At 41.3% G+C, this 26930-nt stretch overlaps 1 long non-coding RNA gene across 1 annotated transcript in view; it reads left to right on the top strand.

Moving 5' to 3' along the window:
• LOC122683155 overlaps positions 1-26318 on the top strand; it is a 141086-nt gene extending 114768 nt beyond the window's left edge. Inside the window, exon 3 of the long non-coding RNA XR_006337642.1 lies at positions 26266-26318. This is a non-coding gene — a long non-coding RNA (uncharacterized LOC122683155). The remainder of the gene's footprint in view (positions 1-26265) is intronic.
• Positions 26319-26930: the final 612 nt, after the last annotated feature.

Below are 26930 nucleotides of genomic sequence, written 5' to 3' on the forward strand. Positions count from 1 at the left end.
GTCAAAGAGTGCTTATCAATTCTATTTAAAATTCTCTTTACAGAACTGGATTAGACTTGCCATTGATACCAAGCTTCTATTCTACCTGAGATGTATTTAATGTTTTGAGCAGAGTTTAAGGCTTTCTTCTGGAACTAATAACCTCATTTAATTTGCAATTTCTATGTTAGAATTGACGTACTCAAAAGGAAAAATTACATTATTTTCTTTGGTGAAATTCTAAATTAGCCCTTGGGATCGCCAACTATGACAACCACCACAAAAGATTCTGTATTCTAAGGGAGTTAATAGTCTTGGCATTTTAATGCCATGTTTTTGAGGAATTAAAATTTATTAATGCCTGTAAAGAACTTAGAATGTGCCTGACACTTAGTTACTTGTCAGTATCTGTTCTTAATCAGACTTCCAGTTTATAATGGAACAAAAATCTTGGTGATTTAAGTAAAAAAGACTTTATGAGAGGACCATGCAGGCTGCAGAAACGGACTTAGGAAACAAGTCCAAAGCAAACACCTTCTGTAAGGGCCAGGCATCATTAACCAAAATGTGCTGTAATGCAATGTAATAGACACCTTCTTGTAGCTGTCTCGTACACATTAGTGGTTGGGTTCAGGGCACCATACTAGGATATGTACATTTGTTCTTGTTGAGTCACTAACTGGTGTCCAACTCTCTGCAACCCTATGGACTGTAGCCCTCCAGGCTCCTCTGTCCTTGGGCTTTCCCAGGCGAGGATACTGGAGTGAGTTGCCATTTCCTTCTCCAGGGGATCTTTCTGACCCAGGGATCAAACCCACATCTGTTGCATTGACAGGCAGATTCTTTACTGCGGAGCCACCAAGGAGACCCTAAGATATTTACATAGACCAGTTCATTGAGCCCTCTCAACAACCTATGATGTAGGCTTTATTGTTTCTATTTTATATGTGGGAAAATTAAGGCTTGCAACATCAAGCGGCTTTCCCAAATCTAAATAATGAAACTGAAAATCAAACCCAGCTTTCTGATTCTAGAACCCAGGTTCAACCACCCCATAGCCTCATAGATCAATTTTCTCCCATATCTTTCATTTTTTTTAAATTTTTTTATTTTTTTTATTAGTTGGAGGCTAATTACTTCACAACATTTCAGTGGGTTTTGTCATACATTGATATGAATCAGCCATAGAGTTACACGTATTCCCCATCCCGATCCCCCCTCCCACCTCCCTCTCCACCCGATTCCTCTGGGTCTTCCCAGTGCACCAGGCTTGTCTCACGCATCCCACCTGGGCTGGTGATCTGTTTCACCATAGATAATATACATGCTGTTCTTTCAAAACATCCCACCCTCACCTTCTCCCACAGAGTTCAAAAGTCTGTTCTGTACTTCTGTGTCTCTTTTTCTGTTTTGCATATAGGGTTATCGTTACCATCTTTCTAAATTCCATATATATGTGTTCCATATATATTCCATATATATGTGTTAGTATGCTGTAATGTTCTTCATTCAGACTGGCTTAATGGCAGCAATGTGTGGCAGATGTGACCCCACCATCTTGATTACTACTGTTCAAGTTAGAGGCCTCATCCAAGAAGGGCTAACTTGGGTAATTCTGGAAATCTGGAACTGTTTGTTCCAAATTTGTTAACTTCAAAAAATGAAAGAGATACAATCTGGGAAGATTGGGTGGACGTATTCTCCACATGACATGGGGCTTAGAAGCAGGAAAACTTGGATGGCAGAGGACAGAAGAATTAAGAAGATATGCCAAGAGAAATGTTGATATTTCTCAAACCATTTTTTAATTTGGTGAAATAACATTTGGTAAAATAAGAATTTAATGGCAGTCTTGATAGTAACAGCAATATCAGAGACATCCCTTGCCAGATTTTTTTAAATAAATACAATTATTTCAGCACTTAAAGTCTATAGAATCTGATAAATAAGACAATACTGCTGAAACCTGTATCTGTTATTTGCATCACTATTATGCTTGTAATTGACATTTTTAGTACTTCACTTAATGCATGCTAGCAGTCCCAAAGTCATCCTATTTGTAGTTTATTATTCTGAATAAAACACTGGTCCTTAACTCATTTTTTTCTCTTAGTTCGTGGTTGTTGTTGTTTAGTTGCTAAGTCCTGTCTGACTCTTTGCAGCCCTGTGGACTGTAGCCCGCCAGGCTCCTCTGTCAATGGGATTTCCCAAGCAAGAATACTGGAGTGGGTTGCCATTTCCTTCTCCAGGGGATCTTCCCGACCCAGGGATTGAACCCACATCTCCTGCATTGCAGGCGGATTCTTTATCTGGGAAGCTCCCTCTTAGTGTGCCATTTTCTTTCTTTTAGATCGTCTGAATGGCTTTTTAATCATTATAAATTATGTTTAAATATTGTAAGCATTATGTCAACCAAATACTACCCACTTTCTTTTTAGCTTTTCGGGAGTTCAAATCCCTCTTGAGCCCAGTTGCCTCTCTTCCTTTGAGTTCTAGAATGTGCCCCGATCATCACTGACTCAATGGACATGAGCTTGAGCAAACTCCAGAAGAAGATGAAAGACAGGGAAGTGTGGCATGCTGCAGTCCATGGGGTCGCAAAGAGTTGGACATGACTGAGTGACTAAAAAACAACTATACAATGCATTTCCCAGTTTTTTTTTAAGATGGCTAATTGCTTTCCGTTGTTTGCAACCCCAAGTGTCCTGATCTAGTAAGAATTATGGGAGGAGTTCAGTATTTTCCAAATCTTTCCTACCCACTAGGATGTTAACATAGTTTTACTAATTAAATTCTCATGACAAACTTGGAAGTAGTCAATTCAAAGCATTTAAGTGATATAAAGTAGTCAAGATTTTGTCTATGAGTTCCTGAACTCCAGAGCCCAGGCACTTTCTCCTATATGATGTTGTAACCTACCTCAGAATTAAGAGAGGGGAAAAAAAAAAAAAACCTCTTTTGAAAGTCAGAAATGTTATTCAAAAGCTGAACTTCAACATTTGTAAACGATGAGGGTACAAGTGAAACACGATGGAAGTTATTTGCTTCTAAAATATACCACTGCCCTGTCTAAAGCACTGAATAGTAAGTACCTATTTCTTTATGAGCCTCTGTGCCCAGGGATTATAAAAGCCTACACAGTTACTGTCATAACTTGTACAAAGCAAGAACAGAGAGCATCCTTTTGAAAAATGTAGGCAATGAACAAGAAATGAACAAAGAATAAAGAAAAGAAGCCACAACTACAGGCAAAACTGCAATATATATGATGTTGCACAGTTATATTGGTGCTCACTTTACATTAACTGTTTGCCCATAAGAAAGAGTCAGACCAAATTATGGAAAGAAATTTGATGGCCAGTCAGGTAGCAGGGATCTGAAACAGAAAGACCAGAAGGGAAGCCATAGTAACTCAGAGACCTTGGCGGTAGACTCGGGGAGATCTTCCCACCAGTGCTCCATCCAGAAGGTGGATGGACTTGACTACTCTTGGTCCCACCTTTGTGTATTTTTGCTTTTCTCACTGCTGACTAGCTTCCTTGCTCACTATTCTGTGTCTCTCTCTGCCTTTCTCACCTCTTATTCATGGGTTTTGCTCTCTTGTGATTTCTACCAACTTATAACTTCTCCTGTATACTTAGTTTCCGCATGACCTGGGCTCCTCTACTGGCACCTTTCAACTTTGCCCAGGACAGTTACACCCTGGTGGGCTCCGTACTTCCCTCTTCAAAGTCCTGGAGCTAGAATCTGACTGCCTGAGCTCATCTTTACTTGGACAGAAGTTTTGTTTGTTTGCTTATGGGCTCTTTTGCCAGGTCCTCTCATATAGAGCTGCATAGGCCATGGATTGGCCGCTGTGCTTATCCCTCATGTGAAGAACTCTGGGTAGTATGTACATGTGTGTGTGTGTGTGTGTGAGAGAGAGAGAGAGAGAGTGGGGAAGTGGTGAAGATGGGACACAGTACAAAATTCATCCTGGTTTAAGGCTACCGCCCCATCAGTGGCAGTGATGGGAAAGGCTGTGGCAGCTACTGCGGCAGGTGTGCTTAATCTGGGCTTTGCCTGAAGTCTCTGTGTATTAATAAAGCAACAGGTAATATGTGTCAGCCCTTCTGTGTTCTTGGCACTTTTCTAACTGCCTTCTGCACACAAGCCTGTGAACAGCTATTCAAAACTTTGTGAAGTCAGTCCCTGTTTTGAAGCACCGTCCCATTTAGAAGATAGAGGAACTGAGACACGGATAGCTTATACTCTTAGCTTGTACATAGATTAGGAGTTATTATGGGAGGTGACATTCAGAAAGTGAAACAGGGCAACGTGATCACTTGTTTGGGGGTATTTCTAATCCCTGACAAGACTTAAAGTAATTTTTAAGTCCCTAAACAAACAAATGATCAAAAGCAAAGAATGGAGGGAGTGCCCCAGCTGGCTAGTGGTGCCCTCAGCATGCTATTCAAGGTCCAAGTAAACTCTCTGATCCTAGGGATCATATGGAGAAGGATCTTCTCCAAAAGGAGGGTCAACCTCCAAAAGGATGTTGGGAAAATGGACTTAGGAAAACATTGGAGGTGTAATTGACAAGAACACTCATATCCTCTTCTTCTAATCTGGATCCTTGATAATAAAAGAGGAACAACAGGAAAAGTCAACTCAGATTTCCCTTGCCCTTAAGATGTGCCAAGTTTCAGCTCCTCCAGGAAGGCTTCCCAGATTATTGCAGGATGTCTCCTGCCTTGAAACATGCACTGCAGTTATTCTGTGGCTAACACAGTATTATTCTCCACAAAACAGAAAAGGAAGAAATAATTGTGGGCCCAACATCTGAGCTACCTGGTAGCAGCTTCAGCTGTGGCAGCAGCAGGGGAGCCCAGCAGCTGCTGCTGACATCTTAGCATTAGCAGTTTGGGCAGATGCCCTAAGCCAAAAGCAGACGTGTGTCGGGGGCTTTTTTTAGTCCTTGCTGCAGTAGCTGCTGTGTTCTCTTTCTCCCGGTGCTCTCATCTCCCTCTCTTTTCTCTTTGGAGGGCCCAGTCCTGGGTTCTGAGGATACCGGCAGATCTGCATGACCTGGTCAAACACCATTATGTCTGGGTGAGCCCGCTGAGTGATCAGAGGGAAGGGAAGACAAACAGAGCCAGGAAACAAGCTGCCAAATGAACTGAAACCAAACAGAAGGGCACCATAAGACCGCACAGTCACGGTCACTGTGCGTTTGGCAATGTACCTACCACAGAGGGAAGGGTTAAAGGAGATAGCCTGCCTCTCACGCCTCAGCAGATGCCTCCTGTGGCGAATGGGCTGTGTCTCCCATCCTCTCAAATACAGTCTGCTGCTGGCTTTCAGGCTGCACCAAAGCCTCGATAAAACAAAATGTGCAATTACGTTCAAAATCCATCCGCTTTCCCTGCCAGCAAATAGTTACTACTCTTTTTCAATCAACTGCAATTCTTTTATCAGGGAGATGCCTGGGGGCTTTTTTTTCTTTCTCTCAAGCTTCAGAGTTTTTCTTTTTTTTTTTTTTAATGTATTTGCGTGCCTGTGTTTTCAAGGAACAAATTCCCCGTAGAAGCAAAGTCACATACCTTATCATGTCTGTTGAACACTTGACTATCAGAGAATTGAAAAATGTGAAGACTTCAGTGTGGAGCCACTGTGTGTATGTGTGAGTATGTGTGTGTGTGTGTGTGTGTGTGTGTTTTATTATGACCGAATTCTCTTTCTGAGCCAGAACATTTCTGTATTTTAGAGAAGAACTGCTGAGATCCAGTGTTTTTTGTTTGTGTTTTGCTTTAACAACACAGTGGTATTCTCTTTGGAGGAAAAATTTTTAGGTTTTTAAAAAATAGACACTTACACATCTCTCCTTTGCTTCATCCAGGGTTTCTCAGCCTCAGCCTGTTACTGCTTTGGACCGGATAACTCTTTGTTTGAGGGATGGTCCTATGTGTTGTATAATATTTAACAGCCAGGACCCTTCCTACTAGATGTCAGTTCAACTCCTCCCCAGCCCCCTAACAACTTGTTAGGAAAAAATATCTCCAGGCATGAACAAATGTTCCCAAGGGGACAAAATAACCCCTGATTGAGGAACACTGACTTAATATAAAGATAGAGAGCTTTTGCACAAGAGGCACTCAATACAGGAACTTTATTATGAGCAAACAAAAGCATTTCCCTCTGCTCCTGGGGAGAAGGCAGAGCACCCAAACTTGGCCTTTTGGGCTAAGCTGCTCTGGCCACAGCTTACCTGTGAATTCAGATCTTAAAGCACACACTCCCTGCTGTTTCTACTCTGGCCACATTTCCCTCTGCATGGGGTTTAGCGCAGGCTGGTGCCTCGATGTGGAAGGACCCTCCCTCACCTACGTGGTGAATCTCCTGATGAATCAGGTTTGGGAAACACTGCGCTGGCTTTACTTCCCTCCTCCCACTCGGAGACATGCTCTGGGGCCGGGACTTCCTCCAGAACCATCTTCCTCCAGAGCCGCCCCCAGCCTGTTCCATCACTCAGCAGTGACACCAAGCAACCTACTTGGTACTTTTTCAGCTGGGATGTCTCCAGAGATAAGCAAGAGTGTGTGGGAGTTATGCAAAGCTACAAGGTAAAGGGGGGCATTTTAATTTGTGTAAGCATCAAGTTTTATTCCTTGGTGAGCAATTTAAAACGTTAAAAACAGAGCTGTTATAGACCATGAGAGTAAGTGTGTGTGTGTGTGTGTGTGTGCATGCACGCGCCTGCAGTGGACTAACTTCCCATTATACAACCCTTCTTTTCTGCTGTTAGAGTGATTTCTTTTCTGCTGTTGGGTGACAAGTTTGGTGACAAGTTTGAATGCTTTCTGTCTCAATACATGAGACGATTTTAGTAGCATCTAGGAAAACAGTAAGGACATCCAAGGATAATTTACTCCTAATCAGGGCTTTGAAACCCAGCTTCATCCTGTAGCTCAGCTGGCAAATAATCCTCCAATGCGGGAGACCTGGGTTCGATCCCTGGGTTGGGAAGATCCCCTGGAGTAGGGAAAGGCTACCTACTCCAGTGTTCTGGCTGAGAGAATTCCATGGACTGTATAGTCCATGAGGTCGCAAAGAGTCAGACATAACTGAGCAACTTTCACTTTCATTCCTGAAAAGCAGCTAGAATGCAAATAAGACATAGTACTTTTAAAAAATGTATTTATTTATTTGGCTGCTCCAGATCTTTTTTGCAGCGCATGGAATCTTTTAGTTGTAGCGTGGAAACTATTAGTTGTGGCATGTGGGATCTAGTTCTCTGACCAGGGATTGAACCTAGGCCCTGTGCATTGGGATCATGGAGTCTTAACCACCAGGGAAATCCCCAGACATAGTACTTAATTTCAAGAAGTTATTGTCCAGTGGGGCTTGGGTTGCTAGATAAAATACAGGAAGGCCAGTTAAATTTTAATGTCAGATAAGTATAATATATCCTGGGCTTCCCAGGTGACTCAGTGATAAAGATTCTTCCTGCCAATGCAGGAGACATGGATTTGATCCCTGGGTTAGAAAGATCCCCTGGAGAAGCAAATGACAACCCACTCCAGTATTCTTGCCTGGGAAATCTCATGGACAGAGGAGCCTGGCGGGCTATAGTCCATGGGGTCCCAAAAGAGTCAGACACGACTTAGTGACAAAACAACAATAAAAATATACTCAGGCAATCCTTAGACTTATACTAAAAGGTTATTTATTTTCCACTGGTAGCTCAGATGGTAAAGAATCTCCCTGCACTGCAGGAGACCCAGGTTCTATCCCTGAGTTGGGAAGATCCCCTGGAGAAGGAAGTAGCAACCCACTCCAGTATTCTTGCCTGGAGAATCCCATGGAGAGAGGAGCCTGGTGGGCCACAGTCTATGGAGTCGCAAAGAGTTGGACAAGACTGAGCGGCTAACACTGACACTAAAAGGTTATTTATTATTTAACCAAAATGCAAATTTAACTAGATATCCTGCTGCTCCCCACCCACGTATAATGAGAAAATGAGTATCCATGCAAATATAATACAATTCCAATATTGATTAGATGGTGAAAGTTACTTCATTGGAACTTCAACGGAAGTGGTATCAAAGGAAACAGAGGCCACATCTGATTGAGAAACTAAGGAAAAACGGTGCAGGAGTAGAGTAAGAGCTGAGCCTTTAAAAATGAGCACAATCTGGAAGAAGCAAGAAAGGACCAAGCAGGAGGAAAAAGGAGGAGACAGGAAAAGATAGAGGAAATTTATTTCACCAGAGTATAGATTTGGCATCAAGCACATACAGCTGAAAATGGATTGATGCAGACAGACTGAAGAGGCAGAGGCACTTAGGATTAATCAGCTTCATAGGTGTGAGGGCAAATCTGATGGTTTCATAGGATCTGGGCATCAAAGAAGTTTAATCTGATAAGAGTCTATGGAATAGACGAGAAAGAGAAGATCAATTAGAAGTCTCTTCCAATGATCTGCATCAGCTTTTTCTGTGAGTCACAGCTTTTTAGTAGGTTGTGAAATCAATTTAATTGCTCATGACTAGCACCTTTAAGGAGAAGGCAATGGCACCCTACTCTAGTGTTCTTGCCTGGAGAATCCCAGGGACGGGGGATCCTGGTGGGCTGCCATTCTATGAGGTCACACAGAGTTGGATACGACTGAAGTGACTTAGCAGCAGCAGTAGCAGCACCTTTAAAGAATAAACTGGAAAAACAAAAATAAGATATTTCAGTATATATCAGCCATCATCATATTTGTGTCACTTTAATAAATATTTGTTTGGTGTGTATGTGTGTGTATCTGATGGATCATGATGGAAAATATGCTTCTTACAGAGTCACTGTTCAAAATGTTTGAAGGTCAGTGTTCTCTGCAGAGGGTGGATCTGTTGGTTTCTTTGCCTTGTGCTCACCATCTTCTGAAGAACTCATTCTCTCCCACTGACTTTGGCAGTGACCGTTCAGTGTTCTGTGTGATCCTTAGCTCAGGCCAGGGTAAACATATGACCCAAGAGGAACCACTGAGTAGACTGGAGCTAAACCAATCATCCTGTTCCTAGGAGGACACATAGTCTGAACTGTGTTGTTCAGTTACTCAGTTGTGTCAGACTCTTTGTGACCCCATGGATTGTGGCACACCAGGCTTCCTTGTCCTTCACCATTTCCCAGAGCTTGCTCAAACTCATGTCCATTGAGTCAGTGATGACATCCAACCATCTCATCCTCTGTCATCTGCTTCTCCTTTTTCTTTCAATCTTTCCCAGCATCAGGGTCTTGACTCTTTTCTAAGAGTCAGCTCTTTGCATCCGATGGCCAAAGTATTAGAGCTTCAGCTTCAGCATCAGTCTTTCCAATGAATATTCAGGATTGATTTCCTTTAGGATGGACTGCTTTGATTTCCCTGCAGACTGAACTGTGGGCTGCATTCATAAATGCTTGTAATCTGGTAGACTGTGGCCACATTAGGCCATTGGCAAACTGAAACCACAGGTCAAGAAGGAGATGAACAAATGTGAGAGGAACAACCCAGTCCTTAAGAGGCAGAGAGAGTTGAAACCCAGCAAAGTCACTGATGAACAGAGACTAATTTTGTGTTCTGAAATGTCCACCTGTGATCCCCAAGTGCCTGAACTGTTGTTTCTGACCCTTACATGTCTGTGAGATTACCTTTTTAAAAATAATAATAATGATTTATTTATTTGACTACTCCCAGCCTTAGCTGTGACATGGAGGATCTTCAATCTTCATTGCATCATGGGGATCTTTAGTTGTGGCATGCAGGATCTACTTCCCTGACAAGGGATCGAACCTGGGCCCCCTGCATTTGGGGCACAGAGTCTTAACCACAGGACCTCCAAGGAAGTCCTGAGATTGTATATTTTGTCTGTGTGTTTTATTTGCAATAAATTTCCCTTTTTCTTAGACAAGCTTGAGCAGGTCCAGTTCCTTGTTACTAACTGGTCAGTGACTAAGAATATTTGGGCAACAATATCCTGATAGGTAAATATTTACTGTGGAAGTAAAGGGAAGGAGATGTACTAAGAGGACCTAACAGCTGAATAATAATAATAATAAATTATCATACTTTATTTGCTACTTCTCTATGCTCAGAAACAGCAGGACAGATACTCCACTGGTTGTGACCATCATCAACATGAATCCCCACCACCCTTCTCTAAGTTCTGTACTTTTACAGATGTAGGTACTGAGTCTCCAAGAGATGAGGGAAGTAGTCCTGGTCACCTCACTTGTAAGTGACAGAAGGGACTTGCCCAGGCTTATCACCGTTCATTCTTAGTGCTTAACCTCACTTGATGTGGCCAGTGAAGGGCAAAGAGAGAGCGAGGATGGTAAGAAACATCCCCTCCCCGCCCTGCCAGCCCCAGGGACCATGAAGAAGCCCAGACTGTATCTGTATTGCTCTTTCCCTTCTCATGTCGTTTTCAAATTGCATTTCAACAGTAGTCAATCAATCATGCAGCAGGAGATAGTTTCCATACAATCCCAAATGAAGTGGAAACAACTATTATATAGTTAATTTGATCAACAGTCACACAGTGAAGATTCACCAGGAAAAAAAAAAAAAATTCTCCTTTAGAAGTGATTTCTCTTCTCTGATTACTGGTTTCAGTGCTACACTAGCTCCACATGGAAGAATAGCAAGCCCTGGGTAAGACCAGCAGCAGGTGCATACTGGTGTAACACGTCAGCCCTCACATATCCTCTGGGTCTGATGTGTCTACACCCACTCCTTCTGGCGGCAATTACAGGAGGATACAGAGCTGCTGTGTACTGCCTTCCCGCGCCAAACCTTTAATGGCCCTTTCTCCTTCAGCATAGAATCCATTTCCTTAATACAATATTCAGGTTCCTCCGAAACCTAAAACTGACCTGAAATGTGAGAACTCCCAGCTTACATTCAGTAGTCCATTCATGCACCCATACATCTGTGTACTAAGGTGTGTGTGTGTGCAGAGAACATTTATTGTGTTCCTACTCCGTGCCATTCCTATTGTAGTCAGTGGGCATTCTGAAAGTAATAATAATAATACTGAGGAGTATGATAATTCATATTTGTGAGTTGGTAACACAGGCCAGGTACTAGACTAAGCCATTTATTTGCAATAACCAATTTTAAGAGGTGGGTACTATTATCATCCATGTTGCAATCAAGGAACTGAGAATTGAAAGTCTGCTGACCCTCCTAAGGGCCACACAGTTAAGAAATGGCAGAATCAAGATTCAAACTCAGATCTTTCTAACTCCAGAATCTTGAGTATTGAGCAGTTGTTTCCCAGTGTATATACAGAATGAGATCTATTTAGTTCCTGTCCACAAACAAGTACTCTAGAAGAAAAAAAAAAAGCTGTGTAAATGTAATTAAATGCAAATCGAAATATCAGGAAGTATGAAAAAAAGTGATCAATCTCATCAAATGGGTTGACAGGTTCCCCCCAGGGACCAGCAGCAAATTTAAAAAGAAAAAAAAAATTCTATTTTCAATTGGAGAATAATTGCTTTACAATACTGTGTTAGTTTCTGCCATATATCCACGTGAATCAGTCATAGTGATACATACGTCCCCTCCCTCTTGAACCTCCTTCTGACCTTCCACCCCATCCCATGCCTCTAGGTTGTCACAGAGCACCTGGTCTGAGCTGCCTGCATCATACAGCATATTTCCACTGGCTCTCTATTTTACATATGGTAATGTGTATGTTTCAGTGTTGCTGTTTCTATTCATCCCCCCCTTTCCTTCCCCCACTGTATCCACAAGTCTGTTCTCTATGTCTGAGTCTCCATCGCTTCCCTGCAAATAGGTTCATCAGTACCATCTTCCTAGATTACATATATATCTGTTAGTATATGATATTTGTTTTTCTCTGACTTACTTCACTCTGTGTAATAGGCTGTAGGTTCATCCAGCTCATTAGAGCTGACTCAAATGTGTTTACTCAGTGATTTTCAGCTGCCCAGAGTCCCCGCCCAACTTCTTTCCATTTGTCTAATCACTCTGCTATTTTAAGGCAGGATATATCTTTCCTCCTCTGTGTCAGGCATTGATAATCAAACAGGAAGCTCTTTTCTGCCTAGCCTGTATATACCTCAGAATACTTATAAACACAGCCTTCCGGTCAACTTGTCATTAATTAGAGTTGGAACATAGACATATTTTGTCTCTCAATGCTAATCTACCTTGTTTCATGTTAAAAATGAGGAAGTGGAGGCTTGAAGAGCTGAGGGTCACCCAGTGAGGTGAGACAGACCTAGATCTAGAAGCCAGGCGTCCTCCCTTCCAATCCAGACACTTCTTCCAACCCCACCCACCCCCATCCTTAGCCTACCCCTGTGATCTATTGCCCATCAGAGGAATGATGATCAATGAAGTCCAAGAATGCAGAGAGGGAGAAAAGTAAAATTCCAATTACGCAGTCCCAACAGACTGGGTGCTTGCTTGCAAGCTGTATGGGGATACACCTACGGAAAATGTCTTTAATTAGCGCCAGAATCTGATGAAAGGTTGGCAGTGTCTCTGAAATCCTTATTTTCATTTAAGTGCATGGAACACTATGCATATATATCATTTCCATGCCATGTTTGAGTTGTGGAAATTAAATATTTATTCTTCTTCAGTTACTGAGTAACACACTGCTCAACTATCCTATTTACTAACACAACTCATTTATTTATTCAATGGCTGAATGTGTACTGGGATATTTGAAATATCACTTTCAGCAGATTCTTAGGTATGAAAAGAAAATGTCAACTTAGAAAGGAAGGCATAGAAATCATATATCCGTAAGATAAAGTACAGGCCTAGTCATGGTTGTTTAATTCTGTGGCGTTATAGGAAGGGCCCTTAGCATAAAGAAGATTGAGGTTTGAACTAAAATTCTGTTCTTGCCACCTGTATGAACTTGTTCCTTTCTGATTGATCTCTCTGATTCTTGTTCCTCATCTCTCTCAGAGGTGTGAGATAAGAGGTGTGAGATAAGAGGGACTATATTGTGTTTGACATTTTAATTCTCTTTAATTCTCTTGCTAAAAATATTCTGTTTTTGCCTACTGTATGCTGAGGTAGTAAGAGCCGATAATTAGAAAGTACTTAATACGTTCCAGGTCATATGGGTCTCTGCATGACATGGTCACTGTCCATGGGCATCCTCACTATGGACGTGTCTGGGTCCCGAGGGTGAGCATCTTGAGAGAGAGATAGTGCCAGAAAATGTGACCTGGCCTGGAAAGGAAGTCACAGAGCGTCACTTGTGCCACCGTTGATTGGCACAAGTCAACGGTGCCTGCCCAAATACAAAAAGGGATAGAGGCTCCATCATGGATAGAAGAGTAACAATGTTCTCTTTGTGGAGAAATGTATGAGACTAGAAATATCACTGGACCTTTACAGGGAAATATAATCTTTATAGAATGTAAGTGCCATGAAGGCAAGAAATGATGGATGTTTTGTTCCCTAAGTGGTACCCTTGTCTAGAAGAGAACTGATTCCTGGAAACTCAGAATGCATTTTTGTGGCATGAATGAAAGAATGGTAGCTTGTAAGGACTGTGACTTGTCGTAAACCTTGTTTTATGGAAGATGAAACTGAGACCCAATGAGAAGAACAAATTGGTGCCAAGTTCAGGCTAAATCTGGCATTCCTGTTTCCAGTTTCATGTTCTTTCCACACCCCAAATTCTGCCTCTTTTGGGTGAAGTTACTGGGAAAGTCTGAGAGTAAAAAACCTCATTGTGATTTAATGTCTGGAGATAATGACCAATTTTGGAGCTCCTGGAGAGCTTCTGGAAGTAGCAACCCTTCTCCCAACAAAATATAAGCACTATAAATTGCTATGTGTTAAGAAGCTTGTGGGCGTGCACCATATTCATAGAAATAGCTAAAAACTGAGAGAACAATTATTACAGCATTGATTGCCTGTGGCTCAACCCAGTGAGATTTGGATGGTCCTATATTGTGTGGTGCCAATGGACCACATGATGTGATATTTTAGAAGGACCAAGGACCATTGACTGCCCTGTGAATAAGATTTGAAGCAATTTGAGCCAAAAAGCAATCCTCATTGGATCCTGGTGGAATTTTTTTTGTAGTTCCTGTGCAATATATGTTTAGAAAGTAATTGCTAGGCTCATTGAGATGTTTTAGTGTTCTGGCTTCAGAAGTCTGCACAGTGTTTATGGCATCCAATGAAACCAGTTTATTAGCAGATTAGTATGAGATGATACTGTTCAATATCATCTAGAGCTCAAGGATAATAAATCAGAAGTCAGAGCAATACCCACCACATTTCCCGGTTAGAGTACAAATAAGATGAGAGATAAACAAGAAAAAATTTGTGAGCAACCATGGAATAGTGGCTAAACACACTGACTTTTCCACCCAGTTCTCTGGACTCAAATTGCTACTCCATTACCTACAGCTGTTTCAATTGTGTGGGTTGCTTAAGATTCTTGTCTCCCAGTTTCTGTAATAGACATAGTCATAGCATATACCTGTAATGTTGTTTGAAGATTATGAACATTAACAAATATAAAGTGTTTAGGGCAGTTCTTGGAATTTACCAATAGCTATGCGAATGTTAGCTGTGATTATTATTATGTGAAGAATTCATCCACCCAAACATTTGATCACCTCCCAACAAAGACTGTTGGTAGGGCTGAGACAAAAACTCTGACAATTTGCACCCAACCTCTATGCCTTGACATGGTCCACTCAGAAGACTCTTTTCTTCCTTTCCTGGGAACTGCATTTACAGTTATCACTCATTAAAAAAGTTATCCATCGTTGGGTGCCAGACACTAGCAGATGGGGAGGAGCAGAAGTTCAGCTTCTAAGAACCAATGTCTGAGGTTTACTGAGCTGAGAAATTCCCCTAAAATGAGACTGTGGGGGACAGAATGAGAGGAAGCAACCCAAGGGAGCTCCAGATTGGAAAGAATTAAAAACTGGGGGACGTATGAGCCATCTGCATCTCCTTAATAAAAGAAGACTCCTGTTCCACTTCCCTGTGCTAGCTGGCTTAATGCTCTTCTCTGTGTTTGCCCAATGATCTCCATGTATCAGTACATAGACTGAGGGCCCACCTGCCCTGATTTCTTTCCTAAATCCTTCTTTACATAGGAAAGCTGTTGAGAGTTCAAGCATTATTTCTTGCCTCTTCCTGCAGAAACACTTGCAGAGTAGGGAGAGGAAGACATCAAGCCTTGACACTGAGCAGAAATCTGTGTTGTCAGATCCATGTTACATTTTATATATGTGTGTGTGTCAGATCCATGTACACCCACACTGTGGAATATTACTCAGCTATGAAAAATGAAATAATGCCATTTGCAGCAATGTGAATAAACCTAGAGTTCACTATGCTTAGTGAAAGAAGTCAGAAAAAGACAAATACTACACTTATATATAGAATCTGAAGTAATACAAATGAATGTATTTGTAAAACAGACTCACAGATAGAGAAAACAAACTTGCGGTTACCAAAGGAAGAGGAGATGGAGGAGGGACAAATTAGGAATTAACAGAAACAAGCTACTGTATATCAAATGGGCTTCCCTGGTGGCTCAGATGGTAAAGAATCTGTCTGCAATATGGCAGACCTGTCTTCGATCCCTGGGTTGGGAAGACCCCTGGAGGAGGCCATGGTAACCCACTCCAGTATTCTTGCCTGGAGAAATCCATGGCATAGGAGCCTGACCGGCTACCATCCACGGGGTCACAGAGTCAGACACAACTGAGTGACTAAGCACAGCACAGGATATAAAATAGATAAGCAGCAAGGATTTACTGTACAGCACGGGGAATTATATACCCAGTATCTTCCAATAACCTATAATGGAATTTAATCTGCCAAAATACTGACTCACTATGCTGGTACACCTGAAACTAACACCATATTGTAAATCAGATATACTTCAGTTTTTTTAAAAAGTTCAACATTAAAAAAAAAAAAAAACATTGAGCTTCGTTACTTGCTAAGCACTCCACTGAATTCTCTTAGCAACCTTCTGAAGTAGGTCCTATGGCTGTACCCATTTCAAAGATACGGAAACAATGGCTTAAGGAAATAAAGTAACTTGCCTTAAGTAACACAAGAAGAATAAAGCCAAGATTCAGAGTGAGGTCTGCTCAACTCCAAAACCCAAGATCTGGGTGAAACCGTGACCGTAAATCAGAATTCTTATTGTAGCCTGGATGCTGTAGCCCTACTTTCCTCTCTGAGCTCCTCCCTCTCTCTCCCTCATGCCATTCCAGCTCCACTGGCCACCCCATTATTTCCTGAAGATGCCAAGCCCAGCCCTGCCTAAGGCTATGTCTCCAGCTGTTCTCTAGCCGGAACCTTTGTCCTGCAGATGTCTGCTTCCTTCACACTCTCATCTTGAGTCTTTATTTACATCTCATCTTTCCCTGGGAATTATTTTGAACTGTTCATTCCTACAAACTGCCTCATCATCCTCCACTAACCCTGACCTCCTTAGCTAGCTCATTTTTTTTTTTTCTTTTCCAAACACATAACTTCCTTACAGACTTTATAATTTACTTATTTTGAGATGTATTGTTTGTCTGTTTCTTCCACTAAAATGTAAGTGCAGTGAATGTACGGACCCTTATTTGATTCATTGGTGGTCTCCAGCACCTGTAGCTGGACCTAGCACATAGTAGTTGTTCAATAAATTATTGTCAAATGGAATGAATGACCTACCTTACATGTACATTTGCCTTTTTTCAACCTTTCTCTCTTCTTATCCTTAGAAGTTTCCACATGCCTAAATTATGTTCCACAAAAACCTTGCTAGTATCTCTGAGTATTTGGAACTTGAGTACATTCTATTGATATTTACATGTAGCATTTCCTTCACAATCTTTCAGCATTTCCTTCCTTCCTTCTTCTAAAGATTTTATAAGCTTCCTACCATGTGCCTGGTATTCTCTCCCTTTCCAGAGATGAGAAGATGAAAGTGTCACAACCTTTGACCTCTTGAAGAACACTGACTACCTTAAGTCAGGTACATCAAAAGGAGGCTCCAAGACCAGAATTCATTTGCAAGTGATTTCTTCAGTGCTCTTAGGGTAAACCAGTGAAGGAATAGGGCTCAGGTCTTACTTTCTCCTATAACCATCCCAGACTTCTCTTGAGCCTTCCCTTCCCTGAACACTGGTTAATACCTGCAGGTCACTGTTGGAGTTAATAAAAGTTAGACGCTACCAGGAAATTTTAAAAAATCCACTGGCCAACCCAGGTATCAGAGAAGGAAGATCTCATAGGGAAGCTATATATCATACTTTGGCAAAGTCTCAGCAATCAGACCAAGTTAGGTCAAACCCCTACTCACCCATTTTTAAGCTGTTTAACTTTGGACAAGTTACTCAAGTTCTCTGAACCTAGAATGTATCATCTGTTCAATAAAATACTATAGCATAGAGTTTTCTTGGGAATTAAACAAGATAATGTACATAAAGCACTCAGTAAATGTTAGCTGCAGCTGTAACGGCCACTACTAATAGTATTCTTATATCTTAATAATTTATTCAGCTTCCACCTTCCCCTGATACCTTTGTCTGAATGAAGTAAGTCAAAGTCACCAAGCCACTCATTATCTTTTTATTTTGACTACCCTCATGAGTTATACTAGAGAGAACCTTCACTTATTTGATTACAGTGTTATTCAGAAATGTCAAGATTTACTAGTCAAGAATGGCAGAAATCAAATGAGTTTTCGTGGTATTATGTTTAGTCATCATGGCTGGTTTAATCACATTGAATTGGGCTCTGAAAGCCAATCGAACCTTAGCTATTTGGCAGGGTTAGTCATGATGATTGATTGCCTCCTGAGACTTGAGTCTTTCCTGTAGCTCCTAAGATGAGCAACCTCTTCCTGGGATAATCTGTTTTTCTCCAAAAGATTGCCACTTTCAGATAAGTACATCAGTATTCTGAACCAAAGAAATTTTTTTAAAACTTTATAACATGCAACATGTTTAGCTTAAATTTAGGAGAGAACAAAATGATACACAGGCTTTCTGATCAGCTAGAATTGAACTGTATGCTCAACAGGGCCAAGGGGCACAATCATATTACCAAGAAATTCATATGCAACAACAGCACAATGCCTGGCAAATAGCTGACCACTAATTCACATGTGTGGGATGGATGGTTGTGTTGATGGATGGATGCTTGGATGAAGTATAGAAAGCCCAAAGTTTCTAATGAGAACAATAGTGCAGGTCTTAAGCCACTCTGAATCCTTTAAGGATCAAGTCAGGATATTAATTAATTTACTAAAATCCCCAGTTTGCCAGGCTAGTGGCTCTCTCAAGAAAAGGAAATCAGATTATATTACAAATACTGTAATTACCTTAACAGTCTTCCTCTGGGGATTTTTTTCTCCTGCTAATCTATACTACAAATCGTCTCTGAATTAATCTTCTTGGAATTTAATCTTTTATTAATTTATTCCTAACACCACCTATCCTTTCTTTCTCCTACTCCTTCAACTCATTCATCAAAGATTTCAATTAGACAGTAATAACATTCTATTTAAGGCTGATATTTCCATTTCAATGGGAGCAGGTAATGCCCAAGGTAGAAATGGCTTAGAAAAGTACTGTTTGAACAGAATGACAAATATCCCTCACAAACAATATATTTACCCTTTCACTCTCTTTTTACTGCAAGCTGTTTAAACAATTAGGAGGATCTCATGAGCAAATAGCATCGTCCAGTATTTGAGATCTCCCTATAGTAGGTGTCCAGAAAAATAGACACATGCAGCTATTGTGAAAATAGAAATTTAGACTGATACCTGACTCTCTGAGAAACCTAAACTTTTCCACAACCCTTTTAGATTAGCTTATTCTATTGTTAAGACCTTGTGAAATAATTAGTATCCATTTCTCAGAATATAACTTTATAACAGTGATAATAATAACATCTACCATCACCAAATACACATTTGGTATGTCAGCCACTATGCTAAAGGTTCTACGTCTATCTGTTTATTGTAGTTATTGTTGTAATCCCAGTTTCATAGAAGGAGAAGCTGAGGCTCAGAAACATTGAGTAATCTGCCCCAAGGTCACCCCCTTGGCAAGGAGCAGGAGTATTCAAAAAGAATCTGTCTGACACGACCACCTGCTCTGTTAATCCCTGGTCATATTGACCTCATATATTTCCTCTAAATGGCAGGAGGTTGGAAGGAGAAATGGCATGAATATTTCAACATTTCTCCTTTGATTCCTTCTATAAATATGGAAAGCCTCTGCTCTGGGCCCTGTTAACCACTCTGATCAATAGATCAATGAGTGTGGACAAAGGAGACGGGGAATGAATGCTAACATTTTAGCATTAGACCTGTATCAGGGCCTGTGTTAAGTGCTTTCCAATTATTTCTTTTAACCACCATACAAGCACTACCCTCAACACAGGACCTGCCATGGAGCAAGTGTCCACTAAATACACGTGGAATCAGACAGCCAAGCTAACACTTCAAGGTGGAGAGCATCACATAACAGATTAGGGGGTACCACAATGGTCATTCTCTGTTCCTTTCCACAAAATTTATAGTGACTGAACTTCTGAATCAGGGGAGCTATTAAAATATTCTTCAATAACATGTACTGTTTAGCTGGAAAAACAATAATGTAAAATATGGATTTTTTTTCAGACTGTAGATATAGCTTAGGTTTACCTCTGTATGTGTGCTTATTTGCTCAGTTGTGTCTGACTCTTTGTGACCCCATGGATGGTAGCCCACCTGGCTCCTTTGTCCATGGGGTTCTCCAGGCAAAAATATTGGAACAGGTTCCCTCCTCCAGGGGATCTTCCCAACCCAGGGACTGAACCCATTTCTTTTGTGTCTCCTGCATTGGCAGGCAAATTCAAATAATGGCCTGATGTATGTTACTTAAAAGGATGTGTGGGATCTGCAAGAGGGTCCAGAGCCAAATCTTACAGATTATTTTTCAAAGCAGGTGTTCCAGAGGGCAAAGAAGATGACTGGAGTGGTCCCATACACATGGAGAGGCGAGGGAGCCCCACTCTAGGGAGAGAATTTAAACACTAGGACGGGACTTCTCATACCTTGTCTAACCCATGGCAACCTATACAAACATGAAACAAGCTTCTACAAGATAAAGCAGATCTGCTGACCAGTCCATCCCTCACGTTAATGACAAAATGTTCCTCCTCCCTGCCTGCCAGCACAGCAGTCCTGCTCCCTTTCTGATGCCCACAGGAAGCCATCTTTTGTGAACACTTGGCTCACAGTCATACATCCCTCTCATTCCTACCCTTTTCTTTTAGTTCTCCAGATATTTCAGAGTGATGGGTGGAGAAAGAGAACCAGAGCTAAGATTATTTACCTAGCAGAAGAAAAATGTCACCAGCCAGAAACATCTTCTTCTTAGTGGTCATGACTTCCTGCAATCAAAGGATTAATATGAAAAGAACAAAACTAGGAATGTTATTTGCTGAGTCATACAAGGCCTAAGAGGGCTTCCCTGGTTGTATCAGTGGTAAAGAACTCACCTGCCAGTGCAGGAAACTTAAGAGAGGAGGGTTTGATCCCTGGGTTGGAAAGATCCCCTGGACGAGGGCATGGCAACCCACTCCAATATTCTTTCCTGAAGAATCCCATGGACAGAAGAGGCTAGCAGGCTAGTCTATGGGGTCACAGAGTTGGACACGCAAAGTGACTTAGCACACATGCAGGCATGAGTCCTAAGAAATACTTTGTCCTCATCAGTTCAGTTGGGTTCAGTCACTCAGTCGTGTCCGACTCTTTTCGACACCATGGATGGCAGCATGCCAGGCCTCCCTGTCCATCACCAGCTCCCGGAGTCTACCCAAACCCATGTCCATCGAGTCGGTGATGCCATCCAGCCATCTTATCCTCTGTCGTCCCCTTCTCCTCCTGCCCCCAATCCTTCCCAGCATTAGGGTCTTTTCCAATGAGTCAACTCTTCGCATGAGGTGGCCAAAGTATTGGAGTTTCAGCTTCAACATCAGTCCTTCCAATAGGAGCCACAAAAAAAAAAACAGAAACGAAGGCAATAATGCACAATTCAAGCCCAGTTCAAAGCAGTCAACATTGATACCATTCTGAGTACGTTGAAATCCTTTCTAAAATAAAGGAAGACTTGAGGAATTGTCACAGGATGCAGGGGACTGAGGAGCAAAACCAGAGATGTGGGGAGTAAAATAAAATTAAATACAATTAAATACAATGGAAATTCCTATATTGAATCCTGGAACAGAAAGAGGACATTAATTGGAAAACTGGTGAAATCCAAATAAAGTCTGGAGCTTGGTTAATAATGAGTCAATGTCACAAAGTTTCTCAGTTTTGACAGCTATACCATGGTAATATACAGTGGGGGAAATACATTAGAGGTACATGGAAACCACTTGTAACTATCTTTGCAACTTTTCTGTAAATCTAAAATTATTGAAAAAATAAAAATTTAACTGAAAATACCCTTTACAGCCCACTGCAATGTTTTGCAATGGTCTCCCAATTCAATTTCTCTTCCCCTGTCACCATAGCAACCTGCATCCTATGACAAATGATGGGGTTGCATGAGAGGAGGAAGAAGCAAGCAAGCAAGTTGACCTTGGTTCCCAGTCAAAGAACTTTGCCTACAGAGGATTCCTCCAGCAAATTTGTTTTTTATTGTTGATACTTGGTATCTTGGGATATTTAACACCTGCCCACAAACATGGGAAATATTCCAGTTTACTCTCCTGATTGTCTTGGCATTTAAGGATATTGCTTAGTAATATGTGCTGTGCTTCATTTCAAGAACCAACAGTTATAAAAACGTTAACATAACATAAATGTACAAACCCCATAGGGAAAAGGGCTGAACTTTCTAAGAAAAAGACAGTTGGGAAGATCCTATCCTTAGATAGGAAATCTCAAAAGTTAGAAAGCTACTATAATGTCCAACTTAGAGGTCAGAGAGAAATAAAAAATTACTGGCTAAATTCTGATGCTTTCAGAGAGAGGAGAAAAGATGCAAAAGGCTCTCACAACTGGGAAAAATCCAGAAAGTATTCAGGACATTGGATGCTGTCTTCTGATAATTCTATTGCTTAACATCAACTAGTTATTTACTAAATTCCCACTATGTGCTAACTGGATTCATATATATATATGATCAACACACATGGTTAGAAAAGACTCTGATGTTGGGAAAAATTGAGGGCAGGAAGAAAAGAGGGTGACAGAGGATGAGATGGTTGGATGGCATCCACTGACTCAATGGACTTCAGTTTGGGCAGACTCTGGGAGATAATGGAGTTCAGAGAAGCCTGGCATGCTGCAATCCAGTTCAGTTTAGTTCAATCACTCAGTTGTGTCCGACTCTTTGTGACCCAATGGACTGCAGCGCACCAGGCTTCCCTGTCCATCACCAACTCCTGGAGCTTGCTCAAAATCATGTCCATTGAGTTAGTGATACCATCCAACCTTATCCTCTGTCGTCCCCTTCTCTTCCTGCCTTCAATCTTTCCCAGCATCAAGGTCTTTTCTGATGAGTCAATTCTTCATATCAGGTGGCCAAAGTATTGGAGTTTCAGCTTCAGCATCAGTCCTTCCAATGAATATTCAGGACTAATTTCCTTTAGGACTGACTGGTTTGATCTTCTTGCAGTTCAAGGGACTCTCAAGAGTCCTCTCCAACACCACAGTTCAAAAGCATCAATTCTTCGGCGCTCAGCTTTTTTTATAGTGCAACTCTCACATCCACACATGACTACTGGAAAACCCATATCTTTGACTAGATGGACCTTTGTTGGCAAAGTAGTGTCCTTGCTTTTTAATATGCTGTCTAGGTTGGTCATAGTTTTTCTTCCAAGGAGTAAGGGTCTTTTAATTTCATGACTGCGATCCCCAACTGCAGGGATTTTGGAGCCCAAGAAAATAAAAGTCTGTCACTGTTTCCACTGTTTCCCCATCTATTTGCCAGGAAGTGATGGGACTGAATGGAGTCACAAAGCTTTGGACACGACTGAACGACTGAACAACAACATATACATGATTCTTTTCACTTAAAGTGTGAAAGTTTTTAGGAAAAAATGTCTCTAATAAATTGCCCAACAGACATATCTTATTTACTAAAATGTATGTGAGTCCCCCAAATGGGAGATAAAACAAAAAACTATGATGCAAGCTGGATTCAGTATAAACTGAAGGAAGTATGTGAACTTTAACATTTGATAGACAAGTTATTTTTTATTTTAAATGTAACGTAATAGAGAATATTGTGACCACTTTTGCAATATGTTTGGAGTAGAAAGTGCACTCCATCTTAATACTTATAGTCATCCACGTGTCCATGTAGATGAGCTCCAGGAGCCCTCTTAGATACCAAAATGCTCAAATTGCTTATATAAAATGGCATGGTGCAGTCAGTCCTCTGTATGCCTGACGTGAAACCTCAGGCTGTGCAGAGCAGTTTGCATACAGTTTATGTCTACGTGTACATGTGTGCGGTGAGGTGTTTCAGTCGTGTCAAACTCTTTGCAACCCTATGGGCTGTAGCCAGCCCAGGCCCCTCTGTCCGTGGGATTCTCCAAACAAGAATACTGGAGCAGGTTGCCATGCACTCCTCCAGGGGATCTTTCTGACCCAGGGATCAAACCCACGTATCTTACATCTCCTGCAGGCGGAGATGGGCAGGCAGATTCTTTACCACTTGCACCACCTGGGAAGCCCTTATGTGTATATATATACATATAAATATATACACACAGACACATACCACAGATACACACACACACACACACACACACACACTTATATAGATCTTCCTTGACTTACAGTAAGGGTATGTCCTGGTATACTCATCATCTTAAATTGAAAATATCACAAGTTGAAAATGCACTTAATATATTTAACCTACCAAACCAAGCATCATAGTTTATCCCAGCCTACTGTAAACATGCTTTAGAGCACTTACAGTAACCTACAGTTGAGCAAAATCATTTAACATAAAGCCTAGTCTATAATACAGTGGTGACGATCTCATGTAACTTATAGAATACTGTGCTGAAAATGGAAAGCACAGTGGTTGGGTATAGAATGGTACATTTGTGAGTTGTTTACCTGGTGATTGCGTGGCTGACTGGGAACTGCAGTGGCTGCTGCTGCTCAGCGTCACAAGGGAACATGCACCACACATGGGCAGCCCGGGAAAAGATCCAGATTCCAAGTACTGTTTCTACTGAACACTTATCCCATTGGTATCATGGTAAAGTTGAAACATTGTAAGTTGAACCAAGTCAGGGACCATCTCTGTGTGTGTGGCATGGGAGGCTTAGCCCACTTCTTTACGGCAAGCCAAAGAATTAAGTCAATGAATCTGATATTATCTCCATTTGAAATATTAAATAAATGAAATATTTTTTCAAAAGAGAAAGAAGGAAAGGAAACAAGTAAAAGATGCAGGAGAAGAGGAGGAAGGAGGCAAGGGAAGAAGGGAGGGAGAAGGGGAGGGAAGAACAGATTTGTTAACAACAGAGACTGCCAGGGACTTCATTTAATACACCAGAGTTTCTTCTCCCACTCAAAATGCTTCAGTATTCCTTTTCCAGGAATACTGAGTTTAAGAATCATTCCCACAGTTTTAAGATGCTTTATAAGAAGGAAGAAAATTAATAGATGTATCTCTTTGGTCCTTGTCACAGGAACATTTCCACTAGTCTCTGGAATTGCCCTCCTGAAGGAGAACTTTAGCAGGTGACAGTCCAACCTCACCCTAATGGGGCGGTGGAGCGGGGGGGGGGGGGGGGGGGGGTGTTGTTTCTATTTTTAGTCATAAGATGCTGGTTCTGAAGATCGGAAGATTCGGACCTGGGCTAGACTCCCAGGTAATGCTGGCCAGAAGTGACATGCACAGACAGTTGTTTCCTTAAATCACCTTCTTCCCCCCTTGTTATTGACTTTATTTTATTGGATTGAAAAAAAGAATAAGTATAATATGTACGTATCATGACAAGACACACAAAAGTTAATAATATGCTCTCCCTTCCAAAGATCCCTCCCCATACCCTCTGGGTAACCAAGCCAATGTTAATAGATTAGTAGGTAGTAACTATCTACTAACCTGTTAACTAACATTCAACACGTGCTAACATGTGCTCATTCAAACATGTGAAAACAAATGCTCACAAATAGGTTTTGGACATAGTATTTTACAAAAATGGGATCATATCCCTCACTCTACTCTGAAGTTCTTTTTTTTCATTTGACAATTTCATTTGACAATTACATCATGAACATTCCTTTAGGCTAATACACAGAGATTAATGCACTTTTTAAAAAAATTTACAGCTATGTTGTACTTGATAGTATAAATGTGTCATAATTTAATCCTCTATCAGTGGACTTGGTTTCCTGTTTTCTTTTCCGCTGTAATGTTACAATAAATATTTATATCTATCTCTATATATTTATATATTAGGTATCTATATTTTTATGTGTTAATAAATTATATACATAGATGCTTTATTTCTGTAAGAAACATACCCCGAAAGAGATTAATTTTTCAAGAGGGCAACCCACTTTGCAATCCAAATGTATAGGCTATTATAACTACAAGTAATGATTGTCCCTCTTAATATTTAGGACCCTTTGAGGGTCATATAGTAACATAAAATAGAATGATTAGCAGAATTCCGAGTGAATTTATTGGCACAAATACACTTCACATCAGGGCTTCCCAGCTGGCTCAGTGGTAAAGAAACCACCTGCCAATGCAGGAGACACAGAAGACACAGGTTTGATCCCTGGGTCGGGAAGATCCCCTGGAAGAGAAATGGCAACCGACTCCAGTATTCTTGCCTGGGAAATCCCATGGACAGAGGAGCCTGGCGGGCTGCAGTCCGTGGGGTCGTAAAGAGTCGGACACGACTTAGTGACTGAGCACACACGCACACACACACACACATGTGCACACACACACACACATGCACACACACGCTTCATACCACAGGGCCAAGCAAGGTCCCCAGCTGAGACCTGCGGAAAGAGCTTTTCACAGAGAATTCAGATATGAAAGTGTGATGGTGACTTCACTAGGCCCTTCATTGTGGCCCATTCTCAGCATCATGACAACTTCTTAGTAAAGAGAATAGGCAAAGTGATTTTTAAAATTTTACTTATTTGTTTTATTTTTTACTTGGCTAATTCTTGGTTGCTGTGCAGGCTTTTCTCTAGCTGTGGCAAGTGGAGGCTACTCTCTGGTTGTTTGGGCATCTCACTGCAGTGACTTCTCTTGTTGCAGAACACAGGCTCCAGGTGCATGGGCTTCAGTCGTTGGCAGGATTCTCAGCCATTCAACCACCGGAGAAGTACGGTAAGGTGATTTCTGATAGTACATCAGCCAGTGTGTGCTGTTTCCTCCTTAAAATGCTAAGTTTACCCATCACTAGTTAATTCCTATTTTGAAGAATCAAAGGTAACTAAATGTTTTTGAAAAGTGAGACTGGACCCTTTTTTTTCAGGGGAGCAGAGGTCACGCAGCCTTGGGAAACAGAAGCAGTTTAACAGTCAGGGGCAATACAGATAACAAAGGGAAAGCCAGTTTCGTCTGCAGGATGATAAAGCAGTCTTGGATCTTAAGAAGGCTTGTTAGGTAAAGGGGAGAAGGTCGTTCTCTTAAACTGGAACCCAGTTGACATATTAGATATCTTATAATGAATAACAATTCCTTTATGGTCATTAATGTCACACTTCAACTGAAGTCATAGCACAGAGATGGCTATGAAAATGTATCTTGGGGGCTTTAAACAGCCAGCAGAGAAGAATTTGAACTGTGAACGTCTTCCCTTCTGCTCAGTGTAATGAAAACTCTCTGGAGTGGAACTCAGGAGATCTCAGTAACATTGAGAAATTCAATGAAATTCTCTGAGTTTCCATTTCTTTTCTGCAAAATGGGGCTAATACTGC

The sequence above is a fragment of the Cervus elaphus genome, chromosome 24 (genome assembly GCF_910594005.1).
Source record: "Cervus elaphus chromosome 24, mCerEla1.1, whole genome shotgun sequence".
In the NCBI taxonomy this organism is placed as follows: domain Eukaryota; kingdom Metazoa; phylum Chordata; class Mammalia; order Artiodactyla; family Cervidae; genus Cervus; species Cervus elaphus.